The sequence below is a fragment of the Sinohyriopsis cumingii genome, chromosome 2 (genome assembly GCF_028554795.1).
Source record: "Sinohyriopsis cumingii isolate HCF-2022 chromosome 2, ASM2855479v2, whole genome shotgun sequence".
Taxonomy (NCBI): Eukaryota; Metazoa; Mollusca; class Bivalvia; order Unionida; family Unionidae; genus Sinohyriopsis; species Sinohyriopsis cumingii.
In genome coordinates this window covers 167,703,524-167,729,002 of record NC_142962.1, presented here as the reverse complement: position 1 = coordinate 167,729,002, position 25,479 = coordinate 167,703,524, and the positions used below count along the sequence as shown (strand labels likewise).

The 25,479-nt window shown below is 39.5% G+C and overlaps 1 pseudogene across 1 annotated transcript in view; it reads left to right on the top strand.

Annotated features, from left to right (window-relative positions):
• Positions 1-20,020, top strand: part of LOC149806265 (bis(5'-adenosyl)-triphosphatase enpp4-like) — a 92,145-nt pseudogene extending 72,125 nt beyond the window's left edge. Inside the window, exons 3-4 of the transcript XR_016419883.1 lie at positions 13,953-14,185; positions 19,557-20,020. The product of XR_016419883.1 is annotated as a bis(5'-adenosyl)-triphosphatase enpp4-like (transcript). The remainder of the gene's footprint in view (positions 1-13,952; positions 14,186-19,556) is intronic.
• The last annotated feature ends 5,459 nt before the right edge of the window (positions 20,021-25,479 follow it).

Sequence of the window (25,479 nt, the reverse complement as noted above, 5' to 3'; positions counted from 1 at the left end):
TCCTCCCGAAAGGGTCTTTCAGGCCTGTCCACGATAGTCCCTTCCTGGGTGACGGGTTCTTCTGGCACCGTCACTAACACAGGTTGAAAAGTAACTTTTTTCCTTGAACAACTCTCGTGCATACTGGGCCACTTCTTGGGTCCAAGCCTCAAAATCCCATTCTTTCCAGGCACGGACATCTGTCCAATGGGGGTGTAAGTCACAAGCTACACACACATCGTCATACACGTCTTGGGTAGCTAAAAGTTGACGAATCTTTTTTCCCGTAGAGGTCGAGAAGTATCCAGATGAAACCGCAAGGCTTTGAGCAAAAGGAGTTTTTCGTGACCATTTAAGGCCATTGAGGTGGTAAGTACTGATCGTAAAGAGTCCACAAAGAATCGGATGGTAAACGAAATCCCAGAAAACAAGTCACTAAGACACACACCACTTGTCGACCCAAATTGAATGGATACAGTTCTTGTAATAATCGATGGTAATGATCCACGGTTTGAATATGGTCATTGAGTTCCTTCCACGGAATCTGTTCAATAATATGTGACATAATCCGTGGCATGGCAACTTGACTTTATAGTGTCTTTGTTTCGGAAGCAATAAAGGTAATTTCTAACTAAACATGTTCGTTCTCCAGTAGGGAATTTAAATGTTACATACTGTAACTGAAACGTCAGAGTTTGTCTAGATGTTTCGTCTTTCTCTAAGCAGATTCCATGTAACAAATGTTGGTAATCCTTTAACTCGTCTTCCTCAATACGTTGCAGTAAGTGAATCTCGAAGTAACCAAAATTACGAACGTCTAGTTCATCATCATTCACAAACTGAAAATGTTCAACAAGGTCTGACCACTGAAAATATTTCTGACGAATCAGTCCTGTTATACCATTCAGGTACCAGTGGTTAAAGATCTGGTGACGTAACGGATGCAATTGTTCTTTACGTTTCACTTGTATTTTGACCAGTTCTCGGTAAATCCTTTCTCTCAACTCCTCAGGCAAGCCAAAAATGTTCTCTTGTAAAGTATCCATAAGTATATACACTGTTTTTGGAATCCTTGGGTGGTGGCCAATAGTCTCGTTTACCTTTGTGCCTGATGTAATATCCACTCATAATCAGTCTTCTTATACTTTGAAACAGAGCATAATTTAAAAACGGTTGAATAACTTTGCGTTTGCGTTTCACTTGTATTTTGATCAGTTCTCGGTAAATGCGTTCTCTCAACTCCACATTCAAAGCACGAATGTTCTCTAGCAAAGTATCCATGAATAGGTCATACTAAATCCTCTTTGGTCTGACACAAGAAATGTATTCTTTGCACAAACATGGTTTTACTTCAGTGTCGAATTTAAATCGTTTAGTCACTAATCTACACATTACAATTCGTTCAGAAGTTTCCTCTTTCACTAAGTTGACATTTTGTTCAAGATGTTGGTAATTCGTTAACTCTTCCTCTGGAATTCGATGCAGTAAGTTTACAATGATGTAGTAGATAGAATCGTCCATAACAAACCAATCCTTTTTAAAACTAGGGGATCGTTGATCAATGTCTGTCCAATGGAACACTTTCAATTGAATCAGTCCTTGTATAGCCTTCAGGTACCAGTGGTTCAAACACCGGTGACGTAACAGATGCAATTGTTCTTTACGTTTCACTTGTATTTTGACCAGCTCTCGGTAAATGCGTTCTCTCAACTCCACAGGCAAAGCACGAATGTTCTCGTGTAAAGTATCCATGAACAGATTATGGTAAGTTACTTCAATGTCTCGGTCCCACTAAGGGTAAGTAATGACAATTCGGTGACCATCGAGCATGTTCTACGTAGGCCGAATCTTGCGGTTCCCAGTAATAAAGTGACACACCGCAACTGAAGCACTTGACTTTATCTCCTTCGCCCAAGTAGAAAAATCCGGCTCTGGCTAATTCTTCAGGGGTCGGTCCTCCCAGATACTTAGGCCATTTTCCTTTGAACGATTGAAGACGATTTTCAAAGTCGCAGTATTCCGACAAACGCATAGGAAACGAATATTCGTCTTTCACAGGTTCGTTTCGATGAGCGTTGGGTGACATGAACAGGAGTTTGCTCAGGGCTGGATGACATCCGTAGGGGGGTAGACGTGAAGGTGAACATTCCCCTTTAAAACGAAACCCAGAAAAATATCCAAGAGGACGAGCGGCATCACTTTCGCATCCCTCAGGTTTGACACGCACAGCATCTCTTTCCATGATAGGGGTAGTGACACTAAAGTTCCCATGATGCTTTACGGCATCGCTAAGGTCATAACGTACATCATCGTACCCATCGCAAGGCTCACAATCGCATTCCACTTCAGAAGCCTCACACTTGAATTGTGCCTTTCTAAACAACTTGTTTTGTGTTTCTCTGAAAGTATTCATCTTGTTCGCTCGGTCTTGGTAGTCCCAATGAACTATCGATCTTGCCTAGGGTTCCTTTTTATATACAGACCAATACCGACGTGTCCATACGGTAAGGTGAAATGATTGGGAAGTCGCACTCGCTTCTGGTACACGATTTGATAGACTTTTTCCAAGGGCCGACTGACGATGTGATGAGTGGGTAAACGTACAATCTTTTTCGGTTGGTAGGTGGTCACTTTAAAGTTTCCATCCTCTCCCGATTGCAAGGCTTCTTTCAATACCCCAAAGTTGACCACACGACTGGTACGATAATTCAGAGTCAGTCCTTTCACTTTGCACGTCGTGTGCACTTCTCCTTGTTTGTCCCGGTATTCGTAGCCGTAATTTTTGGGACCGCCACTGACGAAACTTAGAAACTTGTCGTCGGGATGCTCGTCTGTCCAGGCTCCTAAACGGTCTCCTTCGATGTCAGGGTGCTGTTGACTCGGGTGATGGATGTAAATGCAACTGTCCGTGTCAAAGTACAGGACGCGTTCCCCTAACAGTTTTAAAGCTTCGTACAATTTTAAGCGAGCATGAGCTGTCACGTAAGCCGCAATGATGACATTTCCAATAGGGTCGTCTTGTACAAAGTCCAGATCTTCTTCGTAATTGACCAAGATCAAATTCTCTCGAACGACGTCACGTGTTTCATGTATTTGGTTTTGTCGTGAATCAGGGAAGGTTCTGTCAAATATTCCGTCTTGGGTAAACACGGTCGTTGTGCCATCTTACCCCACAAGCAATTTAACATCACTCTGGCAAACGATCGCCTGCCTTCGTTTTTCTCGATGTGGTCTAAACTGATGCCTCCTTGTTCATAGTATTTCTCTTTGAATTGTATTTGGTCTTCGGGATTGTGACACGAGGAAGGATATCCGCTGGCTTCTTGTTTCAGTTTCAAAAAGGCATCCACGTAGTCGGCGAAAATGCCTTTCTGACTGGGATCACCCTTGTGGTATTGTTCTGTCTTGGGAAAGTGACAAATTTCGTACACTTCTAACAGTTGGTATCCCATGTCCAGAGCTTTGAACAATTCTACGCTGACCCAGGTTCCCGTCAAGGCCCGTTCTTCCTGGGTGTGCTGACAAGGTTGGTCTTGTTTGCACGTTTCGGCACAAGTACGGCACAATGGAAACATCAGTTTGCCTTGACAATGGTGAGGTAAGACGGGATGGTACAAGTCCTTGGGAGGCAAAACTTTACACTTGATCAAGCCTTCGTATTGTCGAATGTTTTTCAGGTCGATGTGTTCCGTTAACAATTGCGGGTGCCCTACAGGAAAGCGACAATATTTGCACACGTAGGGATACAGCGAACACACGTCCAAGTATTTGATTTCTTCTCCTTTCTCTTCGTCGGCTTGGTACAGCAAACAGGTGGCATTGGTCCTTCCTCCGTACAAACTATCCCTCGGGTTCAGGGGGTCCATGAACTGGTAACTTTCCACGAGGCGTTTAAACTCGGGATCTATTTTCATACGGTGATCGTACTCGTGTTCCCACATTTCCACCACCTGGTATCCTTCCTGTTCTAACTTTAGACGTCGCTGACAAGTGTCCTGGTACAAGTCTTCCATGGTTCGTTGCAAAAACTGATTTTTAGTGCTACGATCAGGGTAACAGACGGGACATCCATGAAATAAGCAACCGTTAAACTCGTACATGATCTTGGGGTTTTCTAAGTCCCAGCCATCGACCGAATACGTTCCGATGGTCTTTTCACCCCCTCCGTTGCGGGCATGCTGAATCCACTTGTCTTCCTTGTCGCACAAGTAATGTAACCAACGTAGGGCTTTGACCGAGTATTGAAGTTTGACATAGTGGGTCGTTTGAGGGCTGATGACAGCCACGGTGTTTTTAGGCATGAATCGTTGCCGGTACACTAAGGAACACGCTTTGGCAATTTTGCAAGCTTCTTTCAAAGGATCGACCCCTCCGTGTTCCATGAACAGTTCTCGAAATTTTCCACAGCAACGCCGTAAGATGTCCACGTCGGAACGACAATACTTTAGCATTTCTTCCTGAAAGTCGAAACGGTCGGAGGCGTGAGCCTGGTACCAAGCGTAGAAAGCTTCTCGTTGTTCGGTACGCATGTTGTCGGGGTCGTAATAGTGAGCCTCAGGTAAATGGGGTAGAACGGTGTGTTGATTGGCTTCCGTATAGAAAAAGTGTGGAAAGTACCCTTTAGCCATTTCTGTCATTCCAAACGTTTTAGGCATTCGACTCAAAGGCATGGCCAAATAGCTCATCGAATCTTTAAACTGTACTTGTCCCACTTGCATGAAAATGATTTTGGCTCCGTTCAAAGTCACTTTAGGACGTTCGGTGCCATGTTCCGTATAGTACCTGAGAAGAAACTGTCCATCGTATCCGGAGAAATTGTGAGCCATCACCGTGGCATGACGATGACAATCTCCGTAATGTTCGATGTCCTCTTGGCTCCACGTCTTGTCGATGGGGTCTAAGACCCATTGGACAAAATCGGCTAACGTGTTCGGTCCCCGAAAGACTTTTTCACGCCCTCCGGGAATCTTGCTGCAGTGAGGGCAATGACTGAAGATAGGTTCTTGAATGCACTTCTCGCACGCTCGATGAGCCATGCAGAAATTAGGAATGTGAATGCCAGTCTCTTGCATGCATTCGAAATCGAAAAAGATGAAATTGCTTTTCTTCTTGTGACCATCCTCTTTCTCTGGTGGGGGTTGGTATTTTTGCACGTAGCATTGGTGTTGCAAGTCCACGATGTGGTGACAAATGTGACATTTTGTCTTTCCTCGACATACGTGTGCCTTGGCAGCATTGGTACATATGCCTTGTCCACACGTAGGGCACAATCTCAGGAGTTGACAAGCACATTTCTGCTGTGAACCTTGCGTCTTCAGATGTTGTTGGTAACAGGTAGGGCTGACAAACGTGCGCAGACAAGTTGAACAAGGCACTGGTCCTTCGCTCAGACAGGGTGAAGAGGCCAAACATCCTGAGCATTTCAATCCACAATGCTTGTGTTGCTCTCGATTATTATAACCATGGTCACATTTCTCACAGTAATAACTGTATCCCAGGAATCCGGTGATACTGGTAATGGTATCGAAATGTTCATCGTCATAATAGACATGAATGTATTTTCCGTCCTTAAAGTCTTGGCCTCGAAACAACAGAGGTCCGCGCACTTCTTGAGGGTGCACTTTCAAGGTGTATCGTGGAGCTAGGGCATCTTGCAATTTTTGCATCTCAGGAATGCCACAGGGTGTGTCTTTGGACAGTCCGGCTTGTTGTAACAGGAGTTCTGCTTCGTTTCGCTGTTTGGCTCGATCGGATCGTTGAATAGTTTTCCAGGCTCTTTTCCATTCTGCCGTGTCGTTCTTGTTGGCATAGGTTCGTCCCACCACGATGGCTCGAGCTAAACACATCTGGTCTTGAGGATTGTGAATTTGGACAAGGCTACGCTTAATTCTGCGAAGCTCGTCCACCAATAACATCTTTTTGCGTCCGGTCCCTTGAGGAGGAGAGACGTGGGTCATGTCCAGTGTGGCTTTTCCATCGGTGATGTCAAACTGGTCATTAGATTGTTGCACGTGTTGAATCTTGTCCATGACTTTGGAAGCGGTCAATTCTGCATGGGTGCTAAACTCGATCCAAACAGGGGATTTCAAACCGTCGTGTTGTATGGAAAGTCTCAAGCGAGCGTCTTCTTTGGGTTGACATTGTCGCTTGAGTGCAGTGAGCAAAGAATCCCACACCCCAGTGATAAACACTTCTGCTTTCTCTAACGGCACTTCAGCCTTGAAATCTTTAAACTTCACTGTGTATTTGTAAGCCGTGGTTCTAAATTTTCTAGAGAAGCGCTTTTCCGTCTCTCGAATGGAATAGTATTTTTCAGGGTTGACTAAGGGTGGTGAACTTGGTTTAGAGGGTTCGGATTCTGGTTCACTCATGTCCTCTTCAAAATCACTGGCATGAATTTGTGCCAAGATTTCAGCCCTGGTACGAGGCGATAGATCACGTTTCTGCCTCTTACTTTCTTCTTCTTCTTTCTTCTCGAATGAATAGGATCGTTTCATCTTGAGTGCAAAACGTCAAATGACTCAAGTTTAAACACCATAGACTAATTTATAGTCATGTCAGACCAGCGTATATAAAAGGGTGTGTGTCTTGTCCTTTCACTATTCATTTCACTCTCAAGCCGAGCACAACGATGGAAGAGACTAGCTAAATCGAACGTTTCGTCAGAGCTTTGCGAGGGGTCATTAGAAAATTCTCTTCAGACCAGCCGACGGACTACTCTCCTTCCTTTCGAGATAAAAGTCAAGATACCTGCTATATCTGTCAGAAGAAAGGGCATTGGTCTTCAGAGTGTCCAGACCGTCAAAAAAGAAAAAAAACAGGGGCTAATAAAGACAAAAGTCAAGATACCTGTTATTATTGTCAAGAAAAAGGATATTGGTCTCCAGATTGCCCAAAAAAGAAACAAGAGGAGTCAGAAGAAAAGAGGAATTCTTCAGAAGAAGAGAGGAATTCTTCAGAGGAAGAGAGGAATTCTTCAGAGGAAGAAGAGGAAGAAAGAAGACAATTCTATTTACAAGAGGCAAAGAAACAGGAGAAGAAAAGAAGAAGGGAAGAAAATGAGGAAAAGACGGTGAAGAAATTCAAAAAACAGAGAGACTAAAAAGGAGCAAGAAGAACTCAATGAACTTTTTAAAGTGTTCTGTTGTGAATTGTGAATTGGATTGTAACAATGGATAAAAGAATAAATTAATTATATAAGGTAAGTGTCTTTGAGTTTTGATTTTAAAATAGTAACGTACACTCACGCACTCATACAAAGACACGTAATATAGGGGGTAAAATGGGTTGTTTTTTTTGTGGTTTTTTTTGAGTCATTGGCAAATTGAAAGGCTATCTCTTTTCGAGAAATGTGGGTGGCCCTGAAAAGGGCCTTTTTTTGGTGTAGGGGTGAGTTCAAGCAATCAATTTTAACTGCCTTAAGCCTTTGCCACGGCCAAGGCCTACTTCTGGACTGCGTAATGTTGATGATGATGATGATGATGATTGGGTTCAAATCACTAAGGGTGGTACGGTAGGCTTAGTCACAGGGTTAACGTGTTTAGCTCGGGAAGGTCGTATTCTCTTCGGTCGTAATAAAGAAGTCTGATACATTTGTTTCAGACTTCTTAACTCCGCTAAAATGTCCAACAGTACCGTGACCGTTTGATTTTCACCCTCTTGTTTCTTTGCTGCTACTTCTTCTTGCTGTTGTTGCTGTTGTTGCTGTTGTTTTTTTCTTGCCTCTTCTTCTTGCTGCTGCTGTAGGAGAAAAGCTTGTTCCGCTTCCTTTTGTCGTTGTATAAATTTCTCCAATTCTTCTTTCTGTCTCTGTCTAAAATTCTCCACTTGCGGTAATGAAGAAGGTAACGAAGGTTCCGGAACAAATTCTTGCGAGGTAAGAAAATCCACAAAATCCCAATTCACCTCTTCTGAAAGTAAGTCCGGGTTCCCTTGGGCAATCTCCCCTGCTGGTGCACCCCAATGGATCGTTTTCTGAGTTTCCGTCATGTTGAATCACTGTCGCATAGATTGACTGTACACAAGCGCTAGCGAATCTATATAGACTACGTGACGTCACAGACTGCTCTCTTCGGATTGGATGCGGGCTGACTGAATTTTGTAACGCGTGTTTGGATTGGTGAATGAACTCAAACCGTTTCAATCCTTCCTCTACCTATAAATAAGCGCAGTTCACTGAATTGATTCACCTGTTCTCGTCGCTTCAAGATGTGGACCACAGTTGAATCATCCACCCTTGTGTCTTCCATGATGTTTAGGACGGACATGCTCATGTATGTCCGGTCCAAGTGGACCGTTGTCGACAAGTCAGACACCAGTCTGTGGATACGAAGAGTGTATGTAGAAAGACAAGGTTGCCTCAAGAGGACACTGATTTATGGCCCTCGAGTAAGACGCAGCTTGAGGACAAGAAGATGCCGCAGATGCCCTTTATGTTAATGGATACATTAACATAAACCCAAAGGCCCTTTTCAGGGCCACCCATATCTCTTGAAAAGAGAATGACTTTCAATTGCCTACCCCTTTTTTAGAGTGGCCCACGATTTTTTTTCTCCATGTTAATTTCCCTTGTCGCTATATTTGCCCACGATTTTTCTCCATGTCAAATTTCCATTGTCGCTATATTTGCCCAGGGGTATTTTTAATGCTAATTCCCATTGTCGCTCTAGTGCCCCTATTCACTACTAATATTGTACGATTGTGGGGCACAAAGACCTGTAACGGCAATTCCTTTACTTAAAAATATCCACAGGTTTAACACGTAGTGGTCTCCTTTGAACATGTAGGGATTTAACATGATGAGGAATCTCTGGCATCCAACGGGAATTTAAAGCGGACATTACTTGGAGCACAACAATGTCCCATGGCGGCTATGAGAATTCTATGTTTAAAGGCTTTGTGGATTCTAGTGACAAAATGGAAAATCCTTTAACATGATGTGTCAGCTTGGTGTGAAATATAACATTGTAAAAATATGGGGCACTTTAGCCTCGAATAGGAAGTAATATTGTAAAAATGTGGAGCACTCTAGCTTCGAATGGGAAGTAACATTGCAAAAATATGGAGCACTCTAGCCTCGAATGGGAAGTAACATTGTACAAATATGGGGCAATCTAGCCTCGAATGGGAAGTAACATTGTAAAAATATTGAGCACTCTTGCCTCTAATGGGAATTAGCATTGTAAAAATATGGAGCACTCTAGCCTCGAATGGGAAGTAATATTTAGCCGCATGTTTGACATAAGCATTGCACTCTAGTCTCTACAGGAAGTAATATTACGCGATAGATTTAACATACATGATGCTCTCTGGCTTCCAACGGTAATTTAATTTGCAAATGACACTCTTTCCTCCAATAATAGTTTAATGCGGATATGTCACTTGCGTGACAAATGGCATTTGGGGGCTAAGGGAAATTAGTACTGACCGAATCTTGTTGCTTTTGTGAGAAAGAGGGGTCAAAGAAGTATAGAATATTGGTTGGTCTAACGGGCGTCATGTTAAAACTGCTCTTACGTACAAATACCCAGTGGTATAATATCCACTATCCTCACCCAAACTATCAATGACACCTACACCTCCTATCCCACACGCCCTTTTGGCTCACCAGCAATCATAGTCACTCATCAGCACAGGGCTAGGGGAGGATGGAAAAGAAAATAGTATAAAAATAGAATCTAAATTCCTTATCGACAAAACATAACATTTTATCCCCTTGCCTCCATATTATCCACTTATAAATGATAAGCACGACCTCCCTAAACCATCTCCTTCTAATAAAATTACCACTCCCTACTAACCTTATAAGCCGTTTAACTTAGTTGGGTGAAAGAAGAAAAATAGTAGGGATGTATAAGCATATGCACACAGAAGAATAGGGAACACCTTTCACAACCCATACACAGAGATATTCATTATAAGTCCTGTAAAAAGGCCAAGTAGGGTTTAGAATTCTTCGTTTGCATAGATTTACTGTCCTTGCTATAAAACGCAACCTATGTTACTGGCAGCAAGTTTGCAGTTTGATTGTCAAGCAGGCCAGACTGAATTTTCATTGTCAAGCCAGTCAAATTGGATTTTCATTGTCAAGCCAGTCAAACTGGATTTTCATTGTCAAGCCAGTCAAACTGAATTTTCGTTGTCAAGAAAGCCAGACTGAATTTTCGTTGTCAAGCCAGCCAGACTGAAATTTTCATTGTCAAAACAGCCAGACTGAAATTTTCATTGTCAAAACAGCCAGACTGAATTTTCATTGTCAAAACAGCCAGACTGGATTTTCATTGTCCAAACAGCCAGACTGAATTTTCGCTGTCAAGCAAGCCAGACTGAATTTTCATTGTCAAAACAGCCAGACTGGATTTTCATTGTCAAAACAGCCAGATTGAATTTTCATTGTCAAAACAGCCAGACTGAATTTTTATTGTTAAGCCAGCCAGACTGAATTTTCATTGTCAAAACAGCCAGACTGGATTTTCCTTGTCAAAAAAGCCAGATTGAATTTTCATTGTCAAAACAGCCAGACTGAATTTTCATTGACAAGCCAGCCAGACTGAATTTTCATTGTCAAAACAGCCAGACTGGATTTTCATTGTCAAGCCAGCCAGACTGAATTTTCATTGTCAAAACAGCCAGACTGAATTTTCGTTGACAAGCCAGCCAGACTGAAATTTCATTGTCAAAACAGCCAGATTGAATTTTCATTGTCAAAACAGCCAGACTGAATTTTCATTGTCAAGCCAGCCAGATTGGATTTTCATTGTCAAGACGGCCAGATTGGATTTTCAATGTCAGACTAGCCATACTTCATTTTTTATTCTTAATCCAGCCAGATTGGATTTTCATTGTCAAACCAGCCAGCCGTGATTTATTTTTATTGTTAATCCAGCCAGACAGGATTGTCATTGTCAAGCCTTTTTCTCTTTCATTTTTAATTTTAATTTTTAAACTGAGATAAATTTGCTACATTGTCAGAATTTGTCATAAAGCTAACGCTTGCCTAAGTATCTGTTACTTTTCTGTTCAAGTTTGAAAACAGCAGAACTAAAGAATATTGAAGTTGTGCATCGTTCATGGCGTTTGTACTTGTTGAGAAAATGCTTATTTCTGTCTGTGTTTGAATATCTTATCAATACCATCAAATGAAAATCAAGACAGTGACACTCACGTTGTTTGGTATTTTCTCTTGAAAACTATGAAATTTCAAGACATAAGAAACGTCCATATTTTCATCTTTTTTGCTGTCTTTCCTTTTGCAATATGTTTGTCTACATTGTTTCTTATGCGTGCCTTCATTTAAATTTATTTGCTGAAATGGGTTATTTTCCTGTATCTTCTTCTGCTTCTGAAAATTCCTACTTTTTCTCTTTTTCTTATCTTGGGACATTGTGATGACCAATGTCACACACTCACTGAGTATTAGGTACATATATATGAAGTATATTTATATAAACTAGGCGAAGAAACAATACTTTGATAAATATAATATAAAGAACATATACTTATATTAGACCGATGCATAAACATGTTAATTCTGCCTTTAATCGAGGCACAAAATTACTTTTATTTTCCTTTTAGCTCTACTGGTCATGGACTACAAATGCTTAATGGATAATCTGTTGTCCGTCGTCCGCCAGCTCGTTAGTAAATGTTTTGTTAGAACCACTCCTCCTAAACTACCGGGATGATTACCCCCTGAAACATTATACGCTTTCATCCCGTACTCTATTGGGTCCTAAGTGAAAACAATACTGTTAGGACATACAATATGGCCGCAATAGCTGTCTTTTTGAAAACAAATTGTTATTGTTACTTCTTCCGAAAGGATTATCATATCAATATGGGGTTTTCACTAAAAGACTTATGATTTCTAGTTGGTTCTAAATGAAAACGGTGCCTATCGGATATCCAATATGGCCGTCATAGCAGCCATCTTGAAAATCCTTGTAATTGCTGCCCATCATGAATGAATGGTCATATCAACATGGGGAATTCACTGAAAGAGTTCTAATAATGTCTAGTTTATATAAATTTGAATGGTTTTGATCTAAAGTCCAATATGGCCGCCACGGTAACTATCTAGAAAATCATTTTCTCGCCAATCCTCCTGATTGGATGGTTGTATCAGCATGGGGCTTTCAACGTCTTATAACATCTAGCAGGTCCTAGATAAAAATAATCTCAATATGACACCGAATATGGTAGCCATGGCAGTCATTTCCAAAATTCTTGTTTTCACAACTCTACTTGAACAGAAAGTTCTATTGACATGTGGTCATCACCAGAAGATTTCTTATGATATCCTGTTGGTCTTAAATGACAGTGCTGCAGATCTGACGTCAAGTAAAGCCGCCAGAGTCGTCATCTTGAAAATTGCTACTCCTGAATGTTAACTCGTATCTTGAAAATGTTATCTCTATTCCTATCCAAACGAATGGCTATATCAACATGGGATTTTCCGCAATAAGCATTTTATGATGCCTAGCTGGTCTTAAATAAAAATGGTGCCAGTTTTGCATCCAAATATGGCTGCGATGACGACTGTCTGAAAAATCTTGTTGTCACTACTCTCCCTAAATGAGGGATCATTTTGACGTAATTTCATCACACGGCTTCTAATGATTTTCACTTTGTACTAAATTAAAATGTTGTTATGCTAACATCCAGTATGTTTACCACAACATATACGATGCAAATTTAGTTCTTGCTGAAGACTATCTGAGAGGATCAAGACCTAACAGTTAGGAAACATGTTTTTATCTTGAGTTCCTGCAAATTCTTTACGTCAAGTATATCGTCAATCTCCTGGAGTAACTCTTGCTTTAAAAGCTTGGTGTTTAGCAGTTTCTTATAACATCTCGACTGGTGCATTTCGTTGTATTTATGTATATTAAGTGTAAGTATTTTTCTGTTTATTCTACTTTAAATTTCGCCTAGTGAAAGTCACTCGTCACTAAAATTGGATCAAAGTAGGTGATTTTAAGTGTCTGTACTAGTAATAGGTTCTGTTAGCATAAGGTAGAAAGTTAACAGACACACGACCTGTTTGATACTGGTAATTAAGTGAATGACATATATGTCCATTGAGACAGCCTGTTTTTACAGTGGAGTCTCATTCGTAATAGATGTGATGTAGATTCTTTACCCTATCTTATAATAACGGCTTTAAAATCACGAATTGTTTGGTAACGGTCATCATTCATTAATTCACTTTGTTAAAGTTGAAAAGGGAAAATGATACGGACTGTGTAAGTTAGATCCACCAACAACTATCGTTTATCTGTAATACGCAAACAATTCTAATTTTCATTTTTGTGATAAACATAAAGATAAGTCTTCTAAATTATTTCAAACAGATAGATCAAATCCAAGCAGTACTACCTGTTGTCGTACCGCTCCGGTGGCCTAGTGGTTAGAGCGTCCGCCTCGGATGCGGGAGGTCGTGGGTTCGATAACCGGCCGAGTCATATCAAAGACTTACAAAAATGGTACTGACAGCTGCCTTGCTTCGCGCTCAGCATTAAAAGGTTAGTGTTAGGACTGGTCGACCTGGTGTCAGGATAATATGACTGGGTGGGACATCATGCTACATGTCTGCGGCATGATGCCCCAGTGCTAGACATCACTATAAACTGCCACACTGCAGACATCGTAGTGATATGACTAAAAAATTGTCAAAACTACATTAAAAATCCAAATAACACATACACACACACACACACACACACACACACACACCGTTGTTGTCGCCGAGGTTTTATTTTTCGATCAACTCCCGATTAATAAGTCTTTAGCGAAAATAAAACCCCGTATAGAAATCATTATAAGTCAGATAATCATATGAACTAATGCGATCGGAACATCAGCGCAAAATATCAATTTATGCGCATTTGTCGCTCTGAGAGAATAGTCCAGTCTAATGTACCATCATATATCTATTTTTTATTAGTTGCCAATATCTATTTTATTTTTTGCAGACATTTATGACTACGTGGATCCCATCGCTATTCAGCTAACCACATCAGATGGGGAGATCCTGAACATCCTTCCTGTGAACGGGAAAGAGGACGAAATGGTGCGGAATTTGACCAACCGTCCGCACATGACAGTGTACAAAAAACAGGATATACCGGAACATTGGCATTACAAGAACAACAGACGGATTCTACCAATTCTTCTTGTTGCAGAGGAGGGTTGGCTGATTCTTAAGGTGCTTTTATGCATACATACATACGTACGTACGTGCGTGAGTGCGTACGTGCATGCATGCATGCATGCATACATACATACATACATACATACATACATACATATTTTGTACTATGGATGGACTTACCCAGATATCATGCATCTTAGGTATCAGGTAGTATATGAAAGGGTTATCTATATTCAGATATTCTGTCATCGTCCTTTGAAGAATGGAACTAAGAAGAGGCAAGCTATGGGTGACATGCTTAAAAGACTTTTCACTACTTCAGCCAAAATTTATAAATAGGATTGAATGGATGCCGATAGAATACGTATCGTTCCACAGAGGAAGGCAAGAGACGTCCCCATTCTCTGGAGGTTACGTCACACAAGTCAAAGGCTATCAACTTTCACGATAATAACAATAATTACTGTAACACGCACCGTTGTACATCAGATAATAATTGGTGGCAGCGACGGGATCACAAGAAGACGAAGAAGAAGTAAAAGAATCTTTCTTCATTCCAATTCCATTAGCGAAGATGGACTGTGTGGATACATTCAATTAATCCAAGGGACTGTGTGGATACATTCCATTAATCCAACGGACTGTGTTGGTACATTCCATTAATCCAAGGGACTGTGTGGAGACATTCCAATAGCCCAACAGACTGTGGATTCCAATTCCATTAACTCAAATGGGCTGTGTGGATACATTCCATTAATCCAACAGACTGTGTGGATTCCAATTCCATTAGCTCAGATGGGCTGTGTTGATACATTCCATTAATCCAAGGGACTGTGTGGAGACATTCCATTAATCCAAGGGACTGTGTGGAGACATTCCAATAGCCCAACAGACTGTGTGGATTCCAATTCCATTAACTCAAATGGGCTGTGTGGATACATTTCAATAGCCCAAGGGACTGTGTGGATACATTTCATTATCCCAACGGAATGTGTGGATACATTTAAACAGCCCACAAGGAATGTGTGGATACATTTTCAATTAATTGATTTAATGGAAGACATGAAAATAACAAGTTGTCTATAATGTACAATATAGAAAGAAAATAGTGTGAAATGAAATTACTTATGCACGCATATGCAGACCAATGCAAATGAAAACAAGCTGGTTGATGCACAAAATAACACTGTGGGGAGAAAGCGAACACTCTGTTTAATGACGCACATGTAGGCACGAATCGGAGTGCTAATATGTACACTAATAAACAGAATGATATTATATCATGACCCAGAAGTTGGGGACGAGGTCTTTAACATTGTAAGTTGTAAACATTTACATAGACTTACACAAAGATACATAGGTTGGGAATGATTTAAGGTTGACAACGTCGTAACGTAAGACTACAGCTCCATTCTTTTGGGACAGTCATTCTGGCATCGATTTACACCTCGTTTCTGAGCAAAAGAAAATAGATAACCATGACGTATACACAGCCAGATTTCTTTTACCTTTATCCTGACTGCCTCTGTAGCTAATTTTAGCGTAGTGCACACAATGAAACATTATCTAATGAACACAGTAAAAGAACGTTTTTCCACACCTTTGGATTGATTCAAACAGAGGGAAGGTTACCCTTTTTATGAGATTTTTATATATATAAAAAACAAGCTGGTTACAGACTATACAAACATTATTATTATTATTATTATTATTATTTCATGGTAAGTATTATATTCATTGTCGAATGACTTTAATAAATTTTGGTGTATGTCTCAGGTTTATGGTATGTCATATTTCGTTGCACATGCCTGGAGGCAACCTCAAAACAATATTACAAAATTCCCTAAGCCATAATCGGAAGAACAAAAAGCAAAACAAATAATGATATATGGGCCGTTTGAAATCAACAAAACATTAGGTCATACATTAGTACAGTTTTACTTAGCTAGTAAGAACCGTCTGTTCTCATTGATTTTATTAATTTTTTCACCCCATATTCAAAACATGCAGTGCAAGCCGTTTACCTATGAATTTTGATGCTAACGTTTTGTACAGTAACATTTTTCGCACCACTCATTGTAACATGTTTCACGCCGCGCAAAATATTGAACTGTACCATTATCAGTTCACGTTTTGAACCTTACAAAAAACTGACATAGACATTTAGACACAAAAAGTGTGAAAATGCTACTGTTTAAGGCGACTGTTGAAATAGCGCGTGTTCTCACAGAGAGAGAGAGAGAGAGAGAGAGAGAGAGAAGAATTTACATTAGGCTATCTGTTTTATGAGTTTCTTAATACAAGTATACATTCTGTGTTAGAAACGTTCATTGGCACTCTTTCCTTCATTCGTCATTTTCGAAAATATATATATGTTATATGTGTTGTCCAGTGTTATGTTTATTGTCTCTTGGAAGTCTTAAATCAACTGTTAGGTTTGTTTACTTAATTTTTACATCCAAACGCATGTTGTGGATATTGGATGGAGCCGATTCAATTTATTCTTGCACTGTAGAGCTGAGTGCTTGTTTTTCTTTTTATTTTGTTTTGTTTGAGGAAAACGGAAGACCGAATGTTATAAGTATTATTTTTTCGTGAAACATTGCAGAATAAAAACTGGACTACACAATGCTTAGACAACTGACATTCAGATGAATATAATCCTTAAAATTTACCCACTGAAGAAAAATCACTCTTCAATGTTCGGGGATGCAAGTTCTGGAAAGAAATAGTACAAAATTAAAGCATAATTTCACGTAATCATAGTGACTGTCAAATATTGTGTGAGGTATCTTTAAACGGGAAAATATGCTATTATGGTTTCAAATCTTAATCATTTGATATAAAAAAAAAAAAAAAAAAAAAAAAAAAAATAGTGTGTGCATGTGCGTGTTTGTGTCACGTGCCTCCTATGGTATTGTTTCTAACACCGGAGAAGGTGGACAAAATTTAAATAGCTCCGAGCCCCCAGGCAGCAATGCCGACGGTCTATGTGTATAAATAACTCAAGGTGAAAGGTAAAACAATTTAATAAAATATCAAATATATTCAACAGTTTCATCGACAAATTTCTCAATCGCTATTTCTTCGAACAAATACAGTCAATGATCTTTTTACAGTTGCCAATTCCAATCGTCATATGAAATTATGTACAGTTCCAAACGAAATGAGTATTCTGAGTGAAATTCAGTGATGTTAAAAACGAATTCCAATCTTGAACCTGCTGATGTACCATTAGAATGGAATAGTGTTGATGTGCTGCCAGTTTCAGTGTATCATAATGATATCATCCAAAATGTCCATGGATGAATTCACAATAATACCAAATTAGAAATGCGCTGTATTCCCAGTATATCGGTTTACCGCGGTATTTCTTTCCGGTGGTTCGTACGCCGGTATATTGTCACTGAACTGGTACGTTGAGAGGTTCCGTCAGTAAAGTAAGGCCCGAGGGGTCTTGTTTCGGCTTTAACGGTATTACATGTTACGTGTGCCAAAGAGTTGGCCTATAGGATCTTGTGAACATATTCTGTCCAAATCCAGCTTTCGGAAAAATTTAGAAAACAAAAAACAAACAAGAAACAAAGACAAATATCAGGGTTTAGCTATTTACCAGGGTATGTGAATGGGTTAAGTATATGTAATCTTTTTTTTTTTTAAGAATGTGAATCGTCCTTCGATTTTCAGAAGCGCACTTGTTTTCTGTCTGTCTCTCTGCGCATTTTCTTTTTACTGACCCTCTCTAATAATTATCTAGCCTGTGTGTCGGCATCTCACTTAAAGTTTCCCTGTCTGTTATATCAATAGTGTAGGTAGAAAAGTGATGTCTTCAGTATCAACGCTTCCTATTTTTATCAAAATGTTTATAATGTCAGCGAAATGTCTTTCACTGTATAAGCTATAGTGTAAGCGTACTCGTCCCACTCTAGTTACAGATGTTTTATTACAACTCATACAACAATTAACATACACATAGCAAATTTATCTACTATGAGGTACTGGCCATTTAATTTTTGGGGAGGAGTGGATTTTCTTTTTAGCTAAAATATTGTCTTTTTCTCTTCTATCTCAAGATAATTAAAGTTATTTTTTTCTTCAAAATACTATCACAGATATAATATGGTGTTATTTTGCAATAAATCACGGTAAGATATTTTTCCTGCTTTTGACAGACGGAAATTAAAAAGGAAAGTGTCAGGCCGCTGTCCCAGAACATTGAATTTTTTGTTGGTGATATAACAGCGTGGATAACAGAAGTTTTTCGTGGTACCAAGCTCTGCCATACAATAAAAACTTGAATTATGTCCTCAATCTTTTTTAAAAACAGCGTGAAATACACGGTTGTTGCTATCGAAGAATATTGACGAATGATAAAACATAAATTAGAAAAACTTGAAAAACAAGTAAAGAAGCATCTGTTAGTTTCTCTAAACAAGAAATACGTGAGCACTGCGATGTGATCAGCTATCCATAATGCTTCCGAGAGTATTGCCACGCGAACTCAACCGACACCATGGGGCTACAACATTCATTATCAACTTTCCAATGAATCATTTAGGTATTGAATAAAATAGCTGTCTAAATATTCAACGCATGGTAAATTTTAGCAATCAGCACGGATTTACTTTTACGTCCTGCCAAGAATGTTGATGTTGAATATAGTCATACCCTTGTCCGTTGATCCGTCCGTCGTTCCGTAAAATGGTTTTGTGATATTTTGCATTAAAAGAATGGCGTGGCTTTACTATTCTATGAATACATCTCTTTTTCTTCTCTACTCAAGGTCAACAACCATTTACAATTTTACATGCAATATCGCGTATATACCAAAGCAGGTTTTAAAATAAAGACTGGTCCCTTTAGCATAATTTCAGAATTTATATTTTACCAATTTTTCAGCCTTGTTCAGGATTCTGAACTCCATAATTTGTTGTCGTGGTTAACAGGTATCTGCACTTTATTTCGTAAGGCATGGTGCTATTGCAAAAAATTAATGAGGACATTAATTGTTGACATCAATGACGTTACCGCGCTATTATTGCATTGACTGACTAATTAATGGTGACTTTAATGATTGACATCGATGATGTCAAGGTGCTAGTATTTCATTGACTGACTAATTAATGGGAACATTAATGACTGACAGCGTTGACGTCGCAGAGGTTACGGTGCTAGTATTGCATTGACTGACTAATTAACCGGGACATTAATGACTGACAGCGTTGACGTCGCAGTGCATGGTCTGACAAAAAACCGTATGAGCAGTGCAGAGTAGAGATAAATAAACCTCCTCCAAAACTAAAGTAACATATATATGTGATCAAAATGTCACATCAGACGAATTAAGCAGGCAACTATCACATGACATAGTGCGTGAATTTAAAAAAAAAATATCTATCTCACCATTTGATTTGTTCTTTTCCAGAACCGCACTGCACATCAGCCGGGTAATGTGAGAGGGGCACACGGATATGACAATCAGCTTAGCAGCATGAAACCGATTTTCTACGCCCGAGGACCTGACTTTAGACGGAACTATTTAGCAAAGCCGTTCATCTCCATTGACCTTTATCCGCTTATATGCAAGCTTCTAGGAATAAATCCTGCCCCTAACAACGGGTCTCTTGACAACACAGCTGACATTTTGGCGTCAAGCATTAGTTCCAGTGCCATGTCGAACACGTGGTTTGTTGCTAATGTCATGCATGAAGTTGCAGATATCTTCACATGCATGCTGGGAAGTATTTTGTCCTTCTTTAGGATATTCTAAGCGAACATACATGCTAATGGAGAGAGAGATATGTACATATTTGTTGGCACAACATGTTAGTATCGTTTTGAGTGAAGTGTTTGCCACTTTTTATGAGTTGATAAAGTACATGAAGAAGAGTTCCTTGATGATTATTATTAATAATTCATTCTAAATTTATTCCAGCAATATTTGCTCCCCTTGGTTACTATTATTTTAAAACAATAATAGCTTTCCTATTTAACTGCAGATTGCTGTGAAAATTTTTGTTTTCTTTATGTTGAATGATTCCTGTCGTATTGTCTTATTTGATTGAAACCTAAGTAGTGATTTGATTTGTTTCTGTTGAAATTAAATCGAAAGGCGACCCATGTTGCTATGTGATTGTATGTCGCTAGTATATTTCCTTTCTATTCATAGCTCGGCGTACTACACGTGGGCAAACATTAGGTCAAAAATAAACCGTTTTTGCATCCAATCAAATCAACGGTTACATGGATACCTAACAGACGTACTGGGTTCGCCAATTTGTTCAGTACAGATTAAGACGGTATCAGTAAACTTATAATAATAATAATAATAATAATAATAATGAGGTCTTTGTATAGCGCCTAATCTTTAGAAGCTCATAGCGCTTTACAACATTAGACAACACCTATAAGATAAAAAACATATAATGATATGTATACAAAGACAAACACCATGAAATTAGTAAACATAAAAAAAAACATGTTGAGAATATTTAAGTCGGAAACATTATTAGGTCTTTAAGTTTGTTCTTGCAGTCGAAATAAGTGAGTTTTGAGAGCACTCTTGAATGGGATCACTGTGTCTTTATGTCTAAGTTCAGTGGGCAATTCATTCCACGTTGCTGGGCCCTGGTATGCAAAAGAACGCTGTCCATATGATTTTGCTATCAATGTGGGAATAATGAGCATACTATTGTCAGGTTGTACATTGCTAAAAAGACTGTTTGAATTCAGATGAGATACAAGCTGGGATAGAACAACCTTTTCTATGTTTTTTGATATGAATGGGAGATTAGAAACTGGGCGGTAGTTCTTCAAATCTTCATGGTCTAGTGTTGGTTTCTTCAGCAGAGGCTTTACAATGGCAGTTTTGAAAAATGATGGGAATTCCCCGGATGAGAGAGAGGTATTAATAACATCAGTTAGTGAAGGCAATACTGGATCTAAGCACTCAAGCAGCAGTGATGTTGGAATTGGATCAAGTTCACATGACTTTGGTGCACTCTTCATCATGATTGAACGTACGAAATCCATAGAGATACGTTCAAATGCTGCTAATGGTTGCCGCTCAAATTCTGTATCCCAACTGTATGGTGACAACGAGTCAATTGAAATTGTGGTGTCAAGCTTATCACTAATGGTTTGTAGTTTGTCACGGAAGAAATTTGCAAACAGGTCCGAAAGGTCGACTGGAGAGAAGGTAGTTGGAAGTGGTATTGATTTGTTCATTGACATTAGCTTGTTAGTAATCTCGAAGAGCTCTTTGCAGCTGGAACTCTCCATGATCTTAGTAGTGTAGTGGACTGATTTCATTTCGCTGCATGGACTATATCTGTGACACTCTTCTTAGCGGCTTCATATATTTGCTTATGAATAGTGAGTCTGGTGGAAAGCCAAAGCCTCACAGTTTTACGGCGGTCTCTTTTAGCAGTGCGAAGCTGGTCCCTAACACTGCCATACCATGGTGAACACTTTTGAATTGATACTCTGCACTTGGTAGCTGGGGCATGTTTGTCGAGCAATGAACGCAGGCAGTTATCGAGTTGTTCTGCTGTAGGACGTAAGCAAGTTGTTAGGTTTGCTTGGATCTCGTGCATTAGTTTGGTTATATTTATCATACGGAGGTTTCTCTTAGTAGCGGATAAAGGTGGAGGGTTAGGGACTGATACGTCAAGATGGCATATAATGCAGAGTTGATCTGATGCAAGATCATGTGATACCAGGGAGGACCGTAGAATGTTATCATCAGTTATATGAAGAATCCAGTCTAAAATGTGACCATGTTTATGGGTGGGTTGGTTGACTGACTGTTGGAGGTTGAAAACATTAATGGAATCTACGAGTTTTGATGTGTTTGGGTTTCCGGGACAGTCAAAGTGAAAGTTGAAATCTCCAAGAATAATCAGGTTGCCACCTATCGAATTTCCATACTCCAGGAGATTCAGAAACTGCTCCAAAAAGAGAGATTCAGCCAGCTCGTTTATTTATACTAGGAGGAGGGCGGTATAGGCAGAAAAAATGGACTGACCTTTTCTCCAGTGTGAGTGTGGTTTGGACTAGTTCAAACGATGTGTGGTTTGGACTAGTTCAAATGATGTGTGGTTTGGACTAGTTCAAATGATGTGTGGTTTGGACTAGTTCAAATGATGTGTGGTTTGGACTAGTTCAAATGATGTGTGGTTTGGACTAGTTCAAATGATGTGTGGTTTGGACTAGTTCAAATGATGTGTGGTTTAGACTAGTTCAAATGATGTGTGGTTTGGACTAGTTCAAATGATGTGTGGTTTGGACTATTTCAAACGATGTGTGATTGAAATTGAATGTTGTGACGTGGTTAAGACGTTTTATCATGGTATTCTTTGTGATGACAGCCATTCCACCTCCACGAGAATTACGGGGGAACGACTTGATGGAGTAACCAGTGGGTGTTAGATCCGCACACTTGGGCTCATCGCCTGATGTTTTCAGCCATGTTTCTGTCCGGGAAATGACGTCAATATTCTGGTCGTTGATAAAATTAACTATTTCTGTGCGCTTTTCCGGTGGTCCTACTGACTGGGCATTGAATAATGCAATACGCAGAGGTATCTCTTGGATAGTTGACACAAAGATTGACGAATTCATAGGGATTTGAATTAGTTATCTAAATTAACGGTCGAATTTTTTTAATTGTTGAGCGGAAATAAGGGAGATAACTGGAATTCTTCTTCCTGTTTTATGCCGGCCAGCTTTGAAACAACGTTTCTTTTTTCGCTTCTGTTTACTTTTAGGTAATGATGAATGTAGTCCCAGTTCGTTTAAACTTATGACTCTGGACAAAAAGTATGTCGGCTTTTAGCCTTCCGCTTGATATTCGTATTCCACGCTCTCGAGTTGCTTCAGGTGGCGATATGTAGTCGGCATGCTGATATATAAGTAAACATCGTTTTCAAAGTAATATATTTTGTAGTATTGGCTTTCCTCTACCAGATCAGCAAGAACAATCGCTTCAATCAGAGCTAATATTTCGCTGACTTTGTATATATTTATGAGAACGTTGGAAACACGTATCATGTACACGGAGAACATGTAAATTCTCATTATCGTCGTGTCACGAAATCATATTTTGACAGTGTCATTAAATTGTATTTTGACAGTGTCAATATTGGTATCCAAGAAGTTCTCGGACAAAATATAATAACATCTCAAAGTCACGGTAAAACTACATTTTCGAATACGATTCTCCGGTGAATTGTCATGTGCACTTAAGAGTAGCTCAACAACGAAAACATGGTTATGGGGATATACTAAAGTCAGATTTTCGTACGGTAGCACGCATCTTAAAACGGATGATGACTCAGGGATTTCATACTTTTAAAAGATTTGACGCAAGAAAAAGAATTTCTTCAAAACATCCTCAAAATAAACTTCATGAAAGCAGTAAAAAGTTTGCTGCTTCAAAACTGAAAAGACTTTTTATGTCGCCAAGAAATCCTTTAAAATTCCGTTCACACGTCTGGCCAATGCGTTACTTAGTTCCTCTATGCTACAGCAAATACCGTCAAGAGGAGATGTAGAAACCCCTTCAGATGTTATAAGAAAAAAAAAAGAAACGAAGACCATGAGTTGTCAGGAAATTTGACATTTTTATTGATTACTAACTGAACAACAACAAAAGGAAAATGGTGCACCAATTTTCTTGCAAATATTCCAAGTCAGAAGTCGATCTGTCTGCCATGCCACCGACAATGATGATGATACACGAATCCCATTGTACAATTTTATATTGTGTTTTCTTTGAATACCAGTAGTGAATGGGGATGGTATAGGGTCTATGGGACTTATCATTAAAAATACCCTTGGGAACATATAGGGTCTATGTAAATTTAACATGGAGAAAAATCGTGGGAACATATAGGGTCTATGGGAATTAACATGGCCAAAAACCCTGGGACAATATAGGGTCTATGGGAATTAACACGGCCAAAACCCCTGGGACAATATAGGGTCTATGTAAATTTAACATGGCCAAAAACCCTTGGGACTGTATAGGGTCTATGTAAAATTGAAACAGGGAGGGTCTCTATTTTTAAAAAAATAAAAACAAAATAAAAAAGGGGTAGGCAATGGAAAGGCTATCTCTTTTCGAGAAATATGGGGGCCCTGAAAAGGGCCTTTGGGTTTTCTTCTTCTTCTTCTAATTTCTTCTTTTTCTCCACCAAGTTCTTATTTTATCTCCTACACTCTTTTTCTTCTTTTTTTCTCCTCCTCTTCTTTCTTCTCTTCCTCTTCTTTCTTCTCTTCCTCCTCCTCTTCTTTCTTCCTCTTCTCATTTTCTTCTTCTTTTTCAATTTTTTCGTTCCATTTTGTGACGATAGTCGATAAATACCTATGTATCTATAATCAGCTGAAATTCCTATGAAATCCCACTATCTATTTATAGCTCAAACTTGTGGGTTTTTCCTTTGGAAAATCCCACTATCTTTTTATAGCCTCAGCTTGAGTGACGTTCCTGTTTATGAATTCTAGTATATATGTATAGCTACAAAATGTGGAAATCCCCAAGTCGATATTTATAGTCTCGAGATTTCCAGCGTCAGTGACGTCACTGTACTGAACACTAGGGATAAAATATCAACAGTGTTGCAAGTGGCTGACCTGAATACGCGCTACTGTAGGTAGGTAGGTAGAGTGTATCTGATAGGGATAAAGTGAGTTTTATACGGACAAACAGAGACCAATAGACACACACAACGTAAACGCGCAGACACACACACACACACACACAAACACACAAACACACACACACAAACACACACAACGTACGCGCGCCGACATACTCACACACACACACATACTCACACACACACACACACACACACACACACACACACACAACGTACGCGCGCAGACATACTCAATCACACACACATAAACACACACACTATAAAATAGATAAAATTAGTAACTACTTACAATATCAACTTCTGTGACCATCGTCGATAAATACCTATGTATCTATAATCAGCTGAAATTCCTATGAAATCCCACTATCTATTTATAGCTCCAACTTGTGGGTTTTTCCTTTGGAAAATCCCACTATCTTTTTATAGCCTCAGCTTGAGTGACGTTCCTGTTTATGAATTCTAGTATATATGTATAGCTACAAAATGTGGAAATCCCCAAGTCGATATTTATAGTCTCGAAATTTCCAGCGTCAGTGACGTCACTGTACTGAACACTAGGGATAAAATATCAACGGTGTTGCAAGTGGCTGACCTGAATACGCGCTGCTGCAGGTAGGTAGGTAGAGCGTATCTGATAGGGATAAAGTGAGTTTTATACGGACAAACAGAGACCAATAGACACAC